At 33.8% G+C, this 20,298-nt stretch overlaps 1 pseudogene; it reads left to right on the forward strand.

The window, feature by feature from the left end:
- Window positions 1–1,508: 1,508 nt before the first annotated feature.
- LOC129300547 (uncharacterized) lies at window positions 1,509–15,044 on the forward strand (annotated as a pseudogene).
- Window positions 15,045–20,298: the final 5,254 nt, after the last annotated feature.

A 20,298-nucleotide genomic window follows, 5' to 3' on the forward strand; every position in this document is an offset into this window, starting at 1 on the left:
TCCCCTATCATGATAGCAATTGCTATCATGGCATCTCTCCGAATCAACTTCTGGAGCAAGCCATTTCATCATTCGGCGTTCAACTTAAGTGACTCAATGTCCAAACGTAACTCTTAAGCCATCTAGCTATTTGCACTGAGTCACACACCCAAACACTAAATTAAATGAGATTTGGACACCAAATCCAAAATGACTAATTTTCCTTGAAAAACCACTACCAAGGTGTCCAAACTCTCAATCTAAGTGCCAATAGCTGTGGGACCACTCAAACCAACTCAAATGGACCACAAATAACCTGTATAAACATTCAAATCCCAACAACAACAATAACCCAGACAAGATTTAGTTGCCAAAACCCCATATTTGACATAAATTCCACTAGGGGTAAAACAAGTAATGATCTTTCCAAACGGACCAAACAACGTATAAATCAACTTAAAATTAGCACTTGCACTAGTATTTTAACCTTTCACAACTACAATAATACAATTACAATACCTCAGGTCGAGATACCCACAGTTTACAGTACAGTTCATCTAAATGCATTACACAACAATAATGAATTCTAAGTTAGCATATGCATATGCAATTCGTTACAAAACCCAAAATAAATGAGAATGACTATAGAATTACAAACTATTCCTTTCAATACTCAGTTTTCCCTTCCTTTCCCTTGCTCTTATGTGAAAATGGTACATGTTGAAAGTTCGTATTAGTCGAACTGTCATGATAACAAAATCTATCATATGAGCTGCAACATATGATCCCTTTTTGGCAAACATGATTGTTTTGCCCCTGTTTTTTTTATCGTATGATATTTATGCATCACTAAACGCTTTCGTTGTACATAAATACATATGTTTTAGTGTTGTAACTTGTTTTTCAAAAAATTTTGAAATTCCAACTATTTATAAATAATTAATTTTCTTAATATTTAATATTTGTAATTTGTGGTAACTTAGGGCTTAAGAACTTGTAATTACCTTTGTGTGTTAGGGAATGGGTGCAGTTTGGTAACTTCAGACAGACATTACATAAACAAAATTGGATCCCCACAAGACAACCAGGCTCACCAAACATGCACACCGATTTGAATTCAGACAACCTAGTGGGGAATAAAAAAAACCAGTGTCTCAACCACAAAAAGAAAGAAGAACGACTCGATGCCCAAGCAAATCACACGTCGACGAACATACCAACACAAGTGACAACCAAATGGAGAGAAAAACGCACTATTTTCCTTGAATCACATGCAACCACAACAAACTGAACTTGACAGGGACAAAAAAGAAGAAGAAGCAAATGCACCTCGTCTGAACGCTATACAGAAACCGAACCAGGATAAGTATTGTTCAAATACTGTAGCTAGTTTTCTAAAGTTTAGATAAAAAGTTAATAATTTTAAAATATATTAATTTATTTATAATTAATTCAATTACAGTTTAATTACAGTTCGATCATTAAATCGTAAATCAGTATCTCAACCGAGGTAATGAGTCCCATAATTAAAATCTTGAACGTTGTACCAAAACAAAAAACGGGAGATACGAAATTACCTGTTTGCCTGAATCACCACAATTCCGGCTAGTTCTCGGTCCCCAAATCCACGAACATGCACCTCACCAAGGCATTCGCCACTCGCCACTGTGACCACCACCTTCTAGGATTCAATGGCACCGTCTCCTCAGCTCACAACCTGTTCTCCTCCTCCCTCTTTTCCTCATCCTGTTGTTTTCCAAGCCCTTGTTCTCGAAAGCTCGTCGCTCGGGCCCAGAAACCCCATCATAACTCTGGTCCCAAAGAGAGGCTGCGAATAAGGGGCAATAAGGACAACGTCTGGAGTGTTGACAACGACCTCGCGAATGCCGCGGCCGAGAAAGAGAAGGCGAGGGCCAGTCGGAGGAAGCAGAAGGGAAGGAGCATGGTGAAGAGGAAGAGAGGTAGGGGTGGTAGAGTATTGGTCTCTGGGGCTATGTTGATGGAGGTTGAAACGGTTCTTCAGACCCAGGTATGTAAAAGTGGGTTCAATTTGGGTAAATATTTGGAAAAGGAGAATGTATTTTGGTGAGTGGCCAAGTGATGATTTGGACGCTAAGATATTGTTTTAAAAATATAGCTATGAAGATAGCAATGAGATTAATACTTGGTATCCTTGGCAATCCTATCTGAAATTTGGAATTTTATTTGTTTCCTTATGAATAAAGATGCCTTGGATAGGAATGAGGAAGAAACCTGCCATTTACATGCATTGAATCTCAAATATTTTGGACATTCAAAGCTGACGACTGATAATGTGTTAAGTGAAAGACATAATGACAAAAATTACCTTAAACTCTTTTATTTCTGGACAAAATTCAAATAAAGCATTCCAAAGATGGACTTTTGGGCCCAACCCTCTATTAAAAAAACAATTTTTTTTACTTTATTTGTTATTCAATGTTTGTATTATATGTAGAACGATTAGTACTTCGTATTTCTATTTCAGATTGGAAGGTGACAAAAATGACTCTTTCAGGAACCAGTAATAAAACCAGTTTGGAACACATTTGCTAGCAGTGTCAGTGGGATTTGGAAGGGTGTAGGTGCAGTATTTTCTCCTCTTACTGCTGAAATGGAGCCAGTTGAAATAGGTAACAAAAATGAAAACCTATATGACTGCTACACCCTTTCCCGTGTTGAGGCAGTGCCATCACCTTCTGGTAGACCGACATCACAGATTCAGAGAAAAATTAATTGGGTGACTTTGAACCCTTTTGGTGAAACACTGCAGCATACTGAAGGCAACGACATGGCTAAAGAAGGATCCAGAGATGGTGGTGCCCCTTTACATATAAAAGAAAAGATCACTGACAATGCAACAAGCACTGTGTTGCCTACATTTGAGTCCTTCAACTTTGAAAGAAGTGATGTGATGGAAGAAGATGTTATGGAATGTGAACCGGGCCTTATTTACTTTGAAGTAAGCTGTCCCTCTTACGTTCTAGCATAGATTTCTTTGTAGACATCAAGTTATTGTTCATAGCCAGGACAAATGATTATATTGTTGTATTGATGTTATATTTTACTGACTTCCCTTCAGCGTGGGATATGTAACCTATGTTTGTCACTAATACCTACAAGAAAAGAATATATTTTATGGTTCTGTGAATTAAAAAACTGTCTGAATATTTTCACAATACAAATAAACTTCCTGAATTTTCTGTTTCAGTAATTGAATGTGTTTGTTTTCAACTCCTTTATGTATGTGGGCCTTTTTGTGCTCCTTCTCCATTTGATCTTTCCTATTATTGTTTGATGCTGGAATTGATGAAGAGGAGCACTAAACTCTTTTGATATATAATTTTCATAGTTGCTGCAGTGGAAATATAATGTTGATTAATGTTAATTGAGGCACACATAATGTTAAGATTTGCCAAAAAATATTCACTTCCATGACATTAAAATTGTGTCGTGGCTGTAAATAAGAGGATGCCTAGTTGTAAAGAACTAGATATCAAACTCTAACTTGACATGGCCCTATTGGTTTAGCACAAGAATTGTTCCCTATGCTTCATGTGCTACAAATGCCTAAGATCATGTTTGGACAAAGGTTACTCTTACTCTTCTATTAGCTTAAGGTGGGGTGAAAGAACTAGTGTACTCATGCTGTTAGGATCAAAATATGACATTATAATCACATCAGAGCTCAAAGGTTATGTCAGCTGGGATGAGGGAATTTTTCAGGGTGGTAGCAGATTGATATTTTAGAAGTAGTGCCTCCTCAGCAGTCATTAGGCTACCATGATACTTGGTTAGAATCTTGTCAATCTGCTACTATACTCATTGTTATTCAAGTACTCTTTGTGACAGTTGATAGAAAACTTAATTTCTCGAACTTTGTTCTTTGGTGCATTTTGTTACCTATGTGATTCCTTTTGCTAATTGAATAGTTTATTGTAGCCTTTGTGAATGGTTGACAAAACATAACTTGCTAGTTGTGTGATGACATCAAGTTGTGTAATATTTTTAACTTTTGTAAGATAATTGTGAATTTGCAGTGCAAAAACTTCTATCTTTATTTGAAAGTCTGAAGCGTACATATATAGCGGAGATATGATAGAATCGCACTAAATCTGCCCTAATAGCTAATAAAGATAATAGCAAATATTCTGATTCTAAAAATCCCTACAGATCAGTAAAATATCTTGAATAAAATTAATATGCTAACAGAACAACTAATTAGGGCTGAGGAAAAATTGGTAATGGGCCTAGGTTACGTTGGCCCACTTCCAACAGTCCCCCTCAAGTTGGCGAATAGATGTTGACCATTCCCAGCTTGCCGATTAGTTCATCAAACTTGTTCCATACGAGAGGCTTGGTCATCACATCTGCAACTTGCTTTCTTGATGGAATGTAGGAGAGATCTATGACTTTAGCTTCTATTTTTTCCTTGGTGAAATGTCTGTCAATTTCCACTTGTTTAGTACGATCATGTTGAACTGGATTGTTGGCAATCTTCAAGGCAGCCATGCTATCACACCACATTTTAATTGGAGTATGTGGTTCTATGCCTAGCTCTTTGAGTAATTGTGCTATCCATATGCCCTCACAAATTCCAAGGGCTAAGGCCCTATATTCAGATTCCACTGAGCTTCTAGACACGATTGGTTGTTTCTTACTTCTCCAAGTCACAAGATTCCCCCACACAAAGATGCAATACCTAGTAGTAGAGCGCCTATCGTGAATGGATCCAGCCCAATCAGCATCAATATAAACTTCTACATCTGTTTCACTTTTAGTGTTAGATATTTTCTTGTTTTCATCTGTGTAGATTTCTACAATCTTTCTGTCTCCTTTAGAAAAGAATAATCCCCTCCCTGGAGTTGTCTTGAGGTATCTGAGAATACGATAGACAACTTCCATATGCTCCTTCTGTGGATTACTAGCAAACTGACTTACAACCACAACAGCAAATGATATATCTGGCCGGGTATGAGATAAATAAATTAGCTTTCCTGCCATTTTCTGGTACCTCTCCTTATTAGTTGATTTCCCTTCAGGTTTTACTTCCAGGTTGCAATTAAGCTCCATTGGAGTATTTGTAGGTCTAGAACCCATCATACCAGTCTCCTTAAGAAGATCCAGAGTGTATTTTCTCTGCATGACATTGATGCCCTAAGAAGATCGAGCTGCCTCCAACCCAAGAAAATACCTAAGATAGCCCATATCTTTAATCTCAAATTGGGCAGCAAGTTTCTTCTTCATTTTATCAATTTCTTCAGTGTCATTACTTGTTAGCACAATATCATCTGCATAAACAATCATGATCTGCTTGACACTGGTTATAACCAAATCCTTTGATAGCACGTGTGAATTTTTCAAACCAAGCTCTAGGTGATTGTTTTAGTCCATAGAGGGACTTATGGAGCTTGCAGATTTTGTTTGCATTCTCGGGTCCTCTCAAACCCAAGGGTATCTCCATGTACACTTCCTCTTCTAAGTCTCCATTTAGGAAGGCATTCTTCACATCAAGTTGATGTAGTGGACAATCTAAATTTGCAGCCAGAGGTAACAAAACATTAATAGTATTGAATTTAGCCACAGGAGCAAATGTCTATTGATAGTTGATGCCATAGGTTTGGGTAAAACCTTTAGCAACTAGTCGTGCTTTATATTTATTTAGACTCCCATCCGAGTTGTATTTTTTAGTAAAGACCCATTTATTGCCTACAACTGATTTCCCACTAGGCATATCAACAATTTCCCAGGTTTATTTTTGTCCAAGGCCCTCAATTCTTCTTCAATGGCCAATTTCCATTTCAGATCAGATTTAGCTTCTTCAAAAGTTCTAGGTATTTCTTTGCTATCAAGAGTAGTAAAAATGTCTTAAGCTGAGCATTAAGCTTATCATAAGAGGCATACCTTTCAATGGGGTGTCAGGTGCAACTTCTCTTGCCTTTACTGAGAGCAATAGGCCACTGAAGATCTTCAGGATTAACCTCAGGTTGTGAATCATGACTTTGCCTTGGAACATCAATGGAACCTTCGCTATGTATGAGCTACCCAGGCTGATTTTCCCTTGTTTCATCCATAATAGGGTCAATCACAGATTCATAAGGGTCAGTAGAGGGCTGTTCTTGACTGGTATGATAATCAAAAGGAGTTTCAGCTTCAGAAGTAGGTGCAGTAAGGTCAAGATTAGGTGCTGCAGCACACCCAGGTTCAGAATCAGAATTGGGCTGACTGGCACAGACAGGTTCAGAATTTGGCTGTTCAGTATTAGTGATGATAGTGGATTGATTACTTAAGTGATCATTCTCTATAGTGGCACAAATTAACCATTCACTAGCATTCTCCCCCTGAATGGGTGATTTGGAATAGAATGGTAGTGTTTCAACAAATTTAACATTCATAGTGACATAGAACTTTTGTTTTTCAGGAGAGTAACATTTGTACCCCTTTTTTGTCGAGGAGAAACACAAGAAGAGACATTTAATGGATTTAGGATCAAGTTTCCCACCCTCTTCATTAAACATGAAAGCCGTGCACCCAAAAACCCTTTTTCGAAGAGAATTAATAAGGTGTGAGTGAGGATAAGACTCTAAAAAGCTTTGGAGAGGCATTCTGAACTTGAGAATTTTTGATGGCATATGATTGATGATATAAGCAGCAGTAAGAACTGCATCTCCCCAAAACTTATTGGGTACATTGCTACCTAATAGTGGAGATCTAGCCACCTCTAAGAGATGTCTATTTTTCCTCTCAACCACTCCATTTTCTTGGGGTGTATGCACACAAGAAGTTTGATGGTGTATCCTTTTTTAGTAAGAAAGGTTCGAAAATTTGTGTTCAGATACTCAATTCCATTGTCACTACGAAGTATTTTAATGGAAGTTTGAAATTTTATAGAAATTTTTAAAGAGAGCAACAATTTTAGACTTGTCTTTCATTAAAAACAGCCACATAAGACGAGTATGATCATCAATAAAAGTAACAAACCACCTAGCTTTAGAGGGAGTTTCAATTTAGAGAGACCCCACACATCACTGTGCACAAGAGTGAAAGTTTTAGTGGGAGCATAAGTAGAGATAGGATAAGGATTGCGAGTTTGTTTGGCAAATTGACAAATATCACAATGAAAATTGACTTTATTCATGGAATTTAGGAATAAGATTTTCATATAATCAAAACTAGGGTGGCCTAATTGAAAATGCCATAGTAAAGTATTTTCTTGGGACATAACAGTAGAAGCAAAAACAGGCTTGGAAACAGAATTAGAATCAGCCAAGAATTCTTTATCTTTGGGTTTTCCTTCAAGGTAGTAGAGTCCATTGTGTTCTTTAGCATTGCCAATCATCTTCCCCAAGGCTAATTCCTGAAAAACACAGTGAAATTTGTCAAACATAGCAAGGCAATTTAAAATTTAAATGACAGGTCATGCACGTAACAGACAGCAAATTACACTGAATATCAGGCACATTTTTCAACATAATAGACTCTAAAATAACAACTGTTCCAGATCCCGTAACTTGTGCTTAAGCATTATTAGCCACTTGTACATGAGTGTGCTCTGAATAAGGTCTAAACTCAAAAAACAACTCCCGAAATCCAGTAATGTGATCTGTGGTATCAGAATCCTCAAACCAAATATTTTTACTTCCAGTAATGGCACTCAAGACAGTTAGTAGAGTTGTACCTGCATGCGCCAATGTAACTAAGGGAGAGAGTTTCTCACTTGGTTTTTCTTGAGCATACCTTTCTAGGAGTCATTTCAGCACAACCAGTTCTTCATTATTTAGTGAATTTCCTTCAGTTTGATTGATTGCAAAACTTTTGCTCTCACCTTTATTCTTTTGTTTCAAGTGGGGGGTCTACCATGTATTTGCCAACAGGTCTCTCGAGTGTGACTATTCTTGTTGCAATGATCACACCGAAGAGACTTCTTCCCTTTTAAATCTCCTCCTAGATTGCCTCGGGTTACCATATCCGAGGATTCAACAGTTGGTAAAGAAGGAGTAGAGGAAGGAAGCTGAACAAGAGCCTTGTGGCTTTCCTCATATTTTATCATATTAAATGTTTCATCAAGTGAAGGAAGAGGTTTTATACCCACTATTCGACCTCTGACATCCTCAAACGAGTCATGAAGGCCAAGGAAAAATTCATAACATCTCTCATGTTCAACAACCCTTTTGTAATACACCTCATCAGCATGAAAAGACCATTGATGAACTTCATATAGATCTATATGCTGCCACAACCGCATCAAGGAGGTGTAATATAGTGTAATTGATTTCTCCCCTTGTGTTAGAGTTCGAAGAGCCCATTTTATGTGGAAGATAGCTGCTGTATTTTCTTGAACAAAGTAGGTACGCTGTGCAGATTCTCAAATTTCCTGAGCAATGTTAGCAAGAAGATAATTCTCGTGGATCTCAGTGTTCATAGAGTGAACTAACCAGGTCATGACCAGATTGTTTTCTACACACCACACTTCATATTTAGGGTCACCAATCTCTGGCACCTTTGGATGCCCAGTCAAGTACCGCTCCTTGTTGTGACCTCACACAAACGTGAGCACATTTCTGGACCATTGCAAGTAATTGTTGCTGTTGAGTCAATGGGTGATGATAAGTTGAGAAGAAGAGTCCGTATGCGAATTCCCAAAAGAACCCGCAGCAGTCCCTCCTGAATTCGCAGTCCTGTTTGAGCCTCCACCTTGTGCAGTGGAGTTTAGAGAAGTTTCTCCATCTGTGGCGAAGGCTCTGGGACTGGTTAGCACTGCCTTATACGACATAGGAGGCGCTGCTCTGATACCATGTGAATTTGTGGTGCAAAAACTTCTATCTTTATTCAAAAGTCTGAAGCATACATATATAGAGGAGAAGATATGATGGAATCGCACTAAATCTGCCCTAATAACTAATAAAGATAATGGAAAAATATTCTGATTCTAAAAATCCCTACAGATCAGTAAAATATCTTGAATAAAATGGATATGCTAACAGAACAACTAAGTAGGGCTGAGGAAAAATTGGTAATGGGCCTAGGTTACATTGGCCCACTTCCAACAATAATATTGTCATGAAAAGATTGTAAAAGCCTACAAAACTAAGGAGGAAGACAGTTATATGTAAGGTCTGTTTAACTATGGCAGCTGCAGCTGTTTATCTATTCACACTGAGACTGTTGTGGATGATAGGCCCATACAGCGTAGTACAAGTGCATCATTTCTAATTTCTTAATGCATGCCCACATATAGAGATTGTATACAAGAAGCTAACCTGAACCTAGTATAAAAAACTTGCAATTGAAGGAACAATAACTTATAAAACAACTCAATGAACAATATTCATCACATAGGAACCACTATGTGACAGATCAAAAGGATCCTAAACTTTGGTTTAACTCATTTTTGCAAGCTTATATAGTTCAATATTACTACCATATTGATTTTGTCCATTATCAATTGTATTCTAGGCCTGATTGGTTCATAAAAAGGATATGAATGGAATGGAATAGAATGGAATACTGATCAATATGAATATGTTTGGTATGATACAAAAAACTGATGGGATGATAGTTATTTTTAATCACAAGAAAAATAAATGTAAAAGTGACTGCATAAAAAATTCCCCTCCCTCCTCCTCCATCGTTCATCTTCCCTAGCAAACTCACCATTGTCAATCATCATTGTGCATAAAACCAAACATGAAAACCCAGCAGAAATCAGATTGATAGGAAGAAAAATCTAATCTTAAATTTAGAAGATCCAAAAATCAGAATTCTTGATTGAGAATTGAAACCCAGAGCGTGCTCCAGAAATCAGAAATCTTGTTAGAGACAACCGCAACACTGAATGACCTCCCTTGCCAGGTCCAAATCACTGGCTCTGGTGACCTTTATCATGCAATCAACAACACTGATCCTCTAACTTGCTTAAGCAGTTGATAGTTCTTCCACGCCTTTTCTTTTTAGCACAAACTAAGGAGTCTGCCTTTGTCCTTCTCAATCTTGCTTCCAATCTTCATGTAGTTGAGGTTTACGATTTTGTATAGAACATTGGTGCTGCAGCTGCATGATTAATTGGTTTAATTTATTTTTTTATTACAAATTCTATTGTTAGTCTTTTGATTCACATTCTAGATTTAACTAAGAGAGTCGCATGTTTATTAGAGATATTAATTAAAGTTTCCATGTGCCTTTATTGAATATCCTAAGCTTTTGAATTGATTATGATCAGGTGATTAGGCATTTATCGTTTTTGGTTCCCCATTTATCATATTTGAGTTTTCTTGCAAAATACAGTGGATTTGTGGTTTGTGTACCCTTCAAGCTCAAACACCTTTGTGTGCATAAGCTCAAAATGTGGCATTGAGGCTAGATGTGGTTAAATAGAAAGAGTATTTGACGCAGGAGTGAGTGCTTGATCTAAGTGCTTGATCTAACATTATAGCTTTACTTTGGCTACACCAAGATAACTCTTCCTTAATAAAAAAATAATTTCCTGGATCATTTGTAATTTTTAATTTGGTGCACTCTGTTTCACTCTACAAGACCTTCCTATATAGTTAACGCCTCCTAATTAGACTAATATCTTGCTCAGTAGAGTGTCTTGAATGAATAGGGTTGTCATTTAGCCCTGTTAATCCCATTGTTTTGTGGCTTATTTTGCATACATGGGTTAATATGAAATTGAATGTTCAAATGAATACGGTTGCCTCAAATAGTATCCAGTAGCATTACTCACATTCTTCAATCAAAGTTAAATAAATTAATCTTTTGGAATTATCTATCTTTTTTGCTATGGATATTTCAGGTTGAAAATTCGGACTCTAGATGCAATTAACTCGCTATGTGTCCTGATTATCTGTTTTGCTCTCATAGAAATCATCATGTTTTTCTTTGAAAGTAGATGTCATTTTAAATTTTAAGCCCTCAAAAATCTCATTATATTGAGAAAATGTATTGAAGTTTAGGATAAATGACGATAAATTACTACCCCTTCCTCAGATACCCAAATTACATAGTTGATACATGGGAATAAGGAATGAGGAATAGTAAGGGCAATTAAGGGATCAAGAATAAAAGGGTAGATTGGGTAATTAGTTTAATATCTCTATAAATAAGGTTTTGAAGAGTGAAATGGGCTTTGATATTTTCCCATTTCGGTCTCTGCTCCTTTTACGTGTATCAATAGTCCTTTCTTCTATTATGAAATATAAACAAATCTCCCTGAAGCCAATATATGACTCTAATATCTTGATGAACAACATTAATTTTTTTTTAAATAAAAACCATCACTTATTTGAAAATATGTTGTTTTTCACCTTGTATTTCAATGTTATGTATTTTGGAGTTAAAATTCATAAATTGAATTTATTCAAAATTGTGTTTACATAATTATTATATTGATCTAGTACACGTATATTGCTTATTATATTATTTGAAGAATAGATATAAGGGTATTTTGATCAAAATAGGCTTTCTTATAGTTTATATTATGTTGCAGGGTTAGTCAATGTACTGCATCTTTGAATATAATGGGGATTGCAATTTTAGTTTGTATCACGTAAATTGGGCATCTTTCAATTGAAGGGAGTGTAATTTATCCGAACTATAGCATCAATGGATCCTATGATCTAAAACCATGTAATTTGAGCATCTTCCCGGGGAGCAAAGGGTAATTTACCGTAAATCTTAGTATCAACCGGATCCTTTGATATGCATAACAATGTTTGTATCTATAGAATAATTGTAAATATAACATTAGTTCTGTTCACACAATCATTCTTTTAATAATTGTGGCAATTAAATTGCAGGATGGATCTTACTCTAGGGGTCCTGTAGATATCCCTTTGGGCGAAATTGATGATACGAATTATCATGTCACTCCAACTTACAAGTTCGAACAAGTGAGTTCAGCATCTATAGTCTCAGTTTTGACTGGCATAGATCAAGCATTAGTAATTAGTTTAGCAGCTTCAATCATATGGATCCATTCATCTTGCTTGCAACAAATATGGACTAAGCTGTATAGACAAAATGGAAAATTGAATGATTTCTCTGTTCTGCTAAATCAATAAGAGAATGCAACTGTTTTTATTGATGATACAACACACACGTGCATGTTGCTTCTGCTTGTCAATAAAGAATGCAACTGTTTTTATTGATGGCAATGCTTGCATGCTGTCTGTGTATGTCTACAATTCTGTGAATTCAATACATAATTAATTCATTAACCTCTCTGAACATTTTTAACAATTTATCTTGTTAATTGTTCCAAACCTAGAAACTTTTTCCTGGAATTCCTAAATTATAATGATGGCCATTTTGTACATAAGACGTATCACTTCATGTTAATTGTCTTCTCTGATTGTGACTTTTTAGTTGCTTCTTTGACTATAAAAATTTATGGTTAACTATAGATTTGCATTGTAGTGGTGGCAAAAGTTTCACGTGATAGCAATATGTTGATTGATTGAAGTAATCAGCGCTGTTTTTAGTGACGTAATTGTTAAAGATGAAACTTGTGCTTACGTTTTTTTTTTTTTTATATCTTTGTTCTAATTTTTTTCTGAATTTTTTTTTTAAAAGACATGACTAGTGGATGTTTTTATCAGTTAAACATCACATGATTGGATCTACTGCAATTCTTTTTTTTTTTTTTGTTTTTTAAAGAAATCAGAAGATACGTTCATTGTCTCTTATCTTCTAAAATTTGATTTTATAGAAGTAAAACAATTTTTTTTTTTGGAATTATTTGTTTTCGATTTGAATTGAATTGTATCTAATTGCATTTGTTTATTTTATGACAACAACTATTTTAAATGAAAAATTTTCACAAGAATTTGTTAACTTGAGATGGACATCTCCTGTGCAACGCACAGGGATTAACGGTAGTTATATTTTCATTAGAGAACCTGCTGGCAAACATTTGAGGAACATCATGTAGGTCTAGAACAATTGTTAATAAGATCTAGCATTGGCGCTACAGATGATATCAATATGCAGTAATTCTTTGAGCAGTAATGTTTGCAGACCTTATGATATTATTGTTCCTTATCTTTCCCTGTCCAATTATCTTTGGTAGTTTCATTAGCCTTCACAATTTTTCTAGTTCTTTCTCATGTTGGTAGGTTGATAGCCTCATTGAATGTAAATATAAAGCTCTTGCTATTTGATAAATGTTGGAGAGTTAGATTGAAATCTGTTGTGTTTCGATATTTGGACTTTCTCTTTTCCTATTACTTGAAATCTGGAAGATTATATTTGCAAACAGCAAAAATCTGCTTTTAATCTCTCACGAATTTTTCATATATAGTGCTTGGTTAAAGGCTGCCATAAAAGGATTCGTATTGTCCATACCATAGAATTCATAGACGGTGGTTCAGACATACAGATAATGAGGGTCGCCGTCTATGAAGAAGAATGGGCTAGTCCTGCCAATATCAAAGACCCAAGGTACATGTGCTTTATTTTCTACTTTAAGAAGTCTGCATCTGTGCCTGCAAAACACTTTTATCTGAAAGATATAAACATAATAGGGCATCAACTATGAGTAAGAGAATTCCACATAAGTCAAATTACCGGGCAAAATCGTTAGAAATATAAAAGAAGCTTACATTATATCTTGAATGCTTGTTTGTTCTTGTAATTTCTTTCTCCTGCGTCAAATTCTGTACTTTCATCTGTTTGATATGCAGAATGAAATAGAGAAAAACATGATCTTATGACTGAAAAATAAACAACAACAACAACACAACAAGCCTTTATCCCACTAGGTGGGGTCGGCTACATGGATTGCAAGACGCCATTGTGATCTTACGCCTTTATTATGACTGAAAAATGTCTTTTATTATTTCTCTAGAGATAAAATAGGGAAAATGGAAAAAAACAATGCCGTCAAAATATGCAAATGATAATTAAGTACCATAAAATGTGAATTATTTAGTCCCTACAGACTTGTCTCATGTTTTGATCTTTGATAAGATGGCTTATTTGTCCTTAGTGACTATTATAGAAAACGACTATTTTGGTTGGGTTATTGATGAAAATGGAACAGATAATGGCTACTTTCTTTCTGCAAATTTGTTTATCAATCAAATGACACTAAAATAGTCATTTTAGAAGGGAAGTAGTCATTTTTTAAATCATTTACAAATCACAAACTTGCAGAAAGAAAGTAGTCATTTTCTATTTTGTTTTAATTAATAACACAACCAAAGTAATCATTTCCTATGTTAGTCATTGAGGGCAAATGTGTCATTTTGTTGAAAATCAAAATGGTAGACAAGTCCTCAGAGACTAAATGATAATGATCACATTGAGGTATTAATTGTGAGGTAATTTCTTTTTGTCATTCTCCCATAAATAAAAGAACATTTGTTTTTGTGCATTAAAAAGAATTTTTTTCCCCCTGCGCAAACCAAGCCTTAGACCTTTTTCCCCTTCTCACTGTCATTCCTCCCTTGAGGCAATAACTAAATGCCATCACCATACTGAGCAGTGATCTGGAGTTTGATGTCAAGCCATTCTCTCAGAGAAAACGAACCAGACCATCAGAGCTGATGGGGTCCTGGAAAGTCTTTGAGGTCAGTGCAACTCCGGTGTTTGGCAATGGCAGCGACAACGACGATATCATAGAAGCCGGCAACGGCATCCCATTCATATACCTTTGTACAGAGACTCTGAAAAAGAGGAGCTTCCCTGAGAGCACCAACGCCTTTGGAGAAGAGGAGATGCTAGACATGCAAGATGTAACCATTCTATGGCTTCCTGGGGGTGTAACTTGCTATGTGGATATCAGTAAGGATGGTGTTCTTTGTATTGGAGTTGGATGGTACTCTGATGAAGGAATAAACTTGGTCATGGAGAGGATTATGGGGTTGATGGAAAACTTAAAGAAGTGAGGTGGAAATCAGAGGTAAAGAGAGAAGATGGTCTAATCCAACACCTGTATAGATATAAATTCTCTTGAAATTTTGTTTTTCTGAGGATTACTGACTTGTAAAGTATTTTGTATGGGGATTCAATTAATGATAGAATGTAAAGGCATGTTTGTGTAGCTAGACAGACCTCGCTCAATAATTTTCAGGTTCATTTAAGAGTTAAAAAGCAAATTGGCTTCTGACTAAAGGCTTATGAAATTTTTTGCAGACAGTGCAATCTAGTTTCTGCTATCACTAAAAGTTAATTTTACTTGACATAAAAATGATGGAAATTGATTTCAAAATTTACAGAAGATGATCAATAATTTTTTTTTTCCGGATCATTTTCTGTATTTTTTTTATCCATGTCTATAATTTGAGTTGTGTGCTGTAATTTTTGGTCATTTACTTAAAAGTGCGATAAATAAGAGGTAAAGAAAAGATGGTCTAATCCACCACCTTTATAATATGACTCTTGAATTTTTGTTTTTCTGAGGATTACAATGACTTGTAAAGTATTATGTGTGAGGAGTATTAGTGATAGAATGTAAAGGCATGTTTAGGGTTCATATAAATATGCAAAATAAAAATGAAGGGAGCAAGCAATAAAGTAAAAATACGATTTTAAATTAATAATGCCATTAGAGAGAGAATTAGCAAGAAAATAGGAGATAGCAGAAATCCATATACGTTCTTTTTTCTTTTTCTTTGGATGAACTTTGTTCATTTGGTTCTTGTTGAATTAACAAGACTTTCTTAATATATTTTTTTCTTTGTTTGAAGAAAGAAGACAATGAATATGCTTGCTCGTGCTTTTACCTTGATTGCTCGAGAGATTTTTTTTTTTTTTTATGAAATAAAATTTAGGCAAGTAGGGTCCCTGAGTTTCACCAGGGCCAATATGTCTTCAGGCCCAAAGTGTTTATAGATTATCCAACAAAAAGGTTGTCACGTTGGCAATAGGATTTCATGAGTTATGAGTTAAATTTTTATCACTAGATTAATTTTTGTTTGGTTGATTGCTCTAGATTTGTGCTTGGGGATTTTGATAAAGGGAGAAGACAACAGATCTAGAGAGCATATGAATATGGGGAGGAATGAGTTTTTTTTTTTCCTTTCTTTGATTGAGGAGCATTATGGACTTCTTGTTCTTGTTCTTGTTGTTTGATTATATATATATATGTATGTATGTATGTATGTATGTATGTATGTATTAAAAATTCCCATTCTTCTTAATAACGTCAAACATGTTGACGGTAATGAACATTTCATTGCACTACATTGCTTTACCATCTACAAGGTCAAGGAAGATTATGTTATTATATAGGAAAACTATTTATTATGGTTTTATTTCTTTGGATAATTATTATAAATTAATTAAGAATTTATTAGCATTTAGTATAAAATAATTAACTTTCTTTTATACCAAATCATAAATTATTGATCCATTCAACCAACCCACGTATTAGTCCAAAAAATGATAATTAAACCATAGTTAAATGCTACGCACCAATATTGGCATTTCAGAGTCATAGTCCTCTCAATCTAGAATCTTTTTTTCTTTTTTTTTTCTTTTTTTTTGATACAACGGAAAAATCAATCCAGAGTCTTTTACACTGGATCCACTGGTATTAATTTTAGGGAAAATGGCAATTAGGAACCCCTAAGCCCATTAATTACAATTAAGAATCTCATATTTAGCCAAACAAATCTAAATTATTGAAATTTCAATAATAAATTATGATCCTTTTGGAATTAAAAATATATATGAGTTTACAAAATTACTCTCCATTTGAAAAATAAAAGAAATGACACTGTTGAAATTACTATAATGGGATGAGAATATTGCTTATTTCAATTTGGAAATAAAGGAGTTGGAAATGAATTTTTACTTGTATGAAATTAAAATGCAATTTTAAAATTTTTGAAGGACATTTGTGAATATATAATAGTCCTTTAAAAATTACTACAAGTTCACTTCTAAATCTGAACTTCATCATTTGTAAATTTTATTCTGTTCATATATAGCTAGACCACTTGAAAATAAGAAATGACACTGTTAAAATTATTATCATGGGATAAAAACTTGAAATCTTAATTGGGAAACAAAGAACAATCATGGGAAATTAATTGTTTCACAATAAAAAACTAAAATTCACTTTTAAAATTTCTAATAGCATCTGTGAATATATAATAGTCATATAAAAATTTACTAAAGTCATTTCTAACATTTTAAACTACTCACATTTTTTAAAATTTTAAATAAGGACCATGATTCATTATTAAGAGTTTTAATAATTTATGATTTTAATTATAATTAATGAACCTTAAGGGTTCCTAATTGTTGTTTTTCCTTAATTTTGGGGAGAATGTCATATGAGAAGTTGAAAAGGAAAATAACAATTAGAGACCCATAAGAGCATTATTACAATTACAAACCCTTAATTAATATTATTAAAATTTCAATAATAAATATTGTCCTTACTTACAATAAAGTATTTTTTATTGATTGACTTAAGATTCACAATAGACTTTTACAAATTTGAACTAACATTACACAGATTTTCAAGTATATTTTTATTTTTTGTAGATTTCTCAAGTAAGTTTATTTATATATTAATAATAAAAAGTTAAAAATTTATAATTGACTCTCGTAAATTCTAACTATGGTAAACAAATTATTTTAAATATATTTTATTAATTTTTTAACTCCCTATTCACAATTTTTTTAATTGCAAGTAAGGATTAGGATCTATTTTTCAAATTTTAATAATTTAAAATTTATACTGTATTTCTTTCTGGAATTTTTAATTGTCATCTTTCCTGGTTCAAATTGGGCAATGTCATGAAATGTCATGAAATTGCTGATCAAGTACACAGGTACTATCTAGGTGCTAGGATCTTGAATAACTACCTCTCAGTGTGAAAGGAAAGTCTCATAAAATGAAGAGATTCAAGTGAAGTCTCAAGGGATTTTAAATTGAATTAAAATTTTGAACATATTTACAAAGTTGGCCTTTGAAAAGCTCGACCAGTTTTGATGTGAGGAGCAATTATTTGGACTAAATTCTTACTTTTGATCCAAGTTTAACCCCATGCTTCTAGAAGAGAGAACGGACAACCATTCACTTCCAATAAATGGAACACGTGGGTGGAATATTTGGTGGAAAAAAAAAAAAAAAAAAAGCTATAGCTAGTAGCCATAAAAATTGGAATATGAAGCTAAAAGAATATTGCCACTTTGCCTATGAAAATGGAAGCATACACACCCCTTCTTAGACACTTTTAAGTAGAGAAACAACACTTACAACCTGTTTGAATTGGATGTATAATCAATTTTTAGGGTGAAAAAAATCGATTATACTAAAAGCTACCAAACAGCCAACTAAAATCAAAATCAACTATAATTGATTATTAAGTCAGGATCACATTTTGAATAAAATTTAGGAGGTTGTTTATATATTTAAATTTACTATTAAATAATATATTTTACTTCTTAAATAAGTTTAACAAATTAATAATATTAAATGCAATTTTATTAACAATTTAATTTAAAAAGCAATGTTCTTTATAATAATTTGTACAGCTAAAATTAATTTTAAAAGAATAGTATTCAATAGATTACATTATAGCATAATTATTATAATTAAAATTAATTATATTAATCAATTAATTTTATAATCAATTATACCCAATTAAAATCTAAACGGACCCTTAGTAGAACTACAACCTTGCTACTCAACTGTTTTTCTTCTATATTATCATCTAACGATTTGTGTAGTTTATTTTAGAACATTAAATAGTACTATGCTTGCTCTCATTTTATAGTTCTCACATTTTGGCTTAATCCTATTTTTTTTCATTTTCTATTTTTTTAAGCATTTGTGTGCAGGGAAATTATGGAAAAAGTCTCTAAGAACTCAACATTAATTTAGCAACCACAAAAAAAAAATACACCAACAAAATGATAATTGTGCACCTACAATCCACTTTAAAATGTCCTTTTTTTCCCACTCCAAAGTTCACAACATTTTCCTTCTTCTCAATCTCCTTATTAGCAAACAAACGTACACATGGTAATCAATATTACATTGCACCCTATTACAGTACATTACAAAGAAAATGTATAATTGAACCAAACAAGTATTTAAAATAAAATAAAAAATGGACTACTTCTGTTCTAAACCTTATAAAATAAAATGAGAAATGGAAACAGTTATTTCTATGCTTCTTTTTATTCACCTATTTAATGAAAATTGTCATTTGTAACTCTAAAATTATTATTTAGCTTCAGTTTCAGGATTCAGTACTTATGAAATGAAAATATCATATATTTCTTACATTATTTTTTTTCATGAGAATATTCCATTTGTTACTCTGAAGTTACCATTTATATTTGAGGGCATTATAGTCATTTGTTAAAAAAATGAATGCCAAATAAGCCCTTAAGGACTTCAAAATAATTATCTATTTTATTGTTCTTTTTCATCATTTCATTTTTCTATTTGAGTGACATTTATTTGTCATTTTTCCTTCCCCAAAAGCATATAAAGAATTATTTATTTATTTATAATTTGGCCAACGCCAAAACTATTTATTGAAATACCATTGAAGCAGGATTTCATTTTGGGGGGAATTGTGTTGTGTATCCATTTTGAAATAATAGGCATGAAATTAAATAAAAATAAAGCTACTCCCATTATCCGAAAGTCAAAATCAAAACCTTCACTCTACTTGTTTGGCCTATAAATACGTCATCACTGTGGTGTCATATCTTTGCAGAGAGCAATCAGAACGAGAAAAACTCTCAGAGATCAGTTCACTGAGAGGTTTCATATTCAAAACTGTCAAATGGCTGTCGGGGGTTCGCCGTTGATGCTCCGTCATCCAACGCCGCCGGCGACGGCAAGATCTCTCCTCGTCGTCATCACCTGCATCGTTGCGGCATCGAGTGGTCTCATTTTTGGATATGACATCGGAATTTCAGGTTTCTTTCCTCTAATTTGCTTCTGAGTTGTTTCTCTTTTCCCCTTTCTTTTAATTTCAGTGTCTGATTCATTATCCCTATTGCTTGATCTGCTTCATCTTTTCAATATCTTCCACAGTACGTTGAAAACTATGAACTGAACTGATCTGTTGTGGTAATGATATTTTAATTTTAATTAATTAGTTTGAAATGCGCATATATTTTTTCTCTGAATTTTAATTATTCATCAATTATTATTTATATGACAGACTGAAAGTAATTTTCATTACATAAATTAAAGATTGATGGTCTATTATCATTTATTAACTCCTTTTAGTCTAAATTACAAGATACTTCTGAACATATTTCACATGCACAAATAAAAATAATTATTTTCTTAATTACTTCAAAAAAGTCATATTTTCTTTT

Source organism: Prosopis cineraria, unplaced genomic scaffold, assembly GCF_029017545.1.
Source record: "Prosopis cineraria cultivar Desert tree isolate PC_DT_omini unplaced genomic scaffold, ASM2901754v1 PC1641, whole genome shotgun sequence".
NCBI classification, from domain to species: Eukaryota; Viridiplantae; Streptophyta; class Magnoliopsida; order Fabales; family Fabaceae; genus Prosopis; species Prosopis cineraria.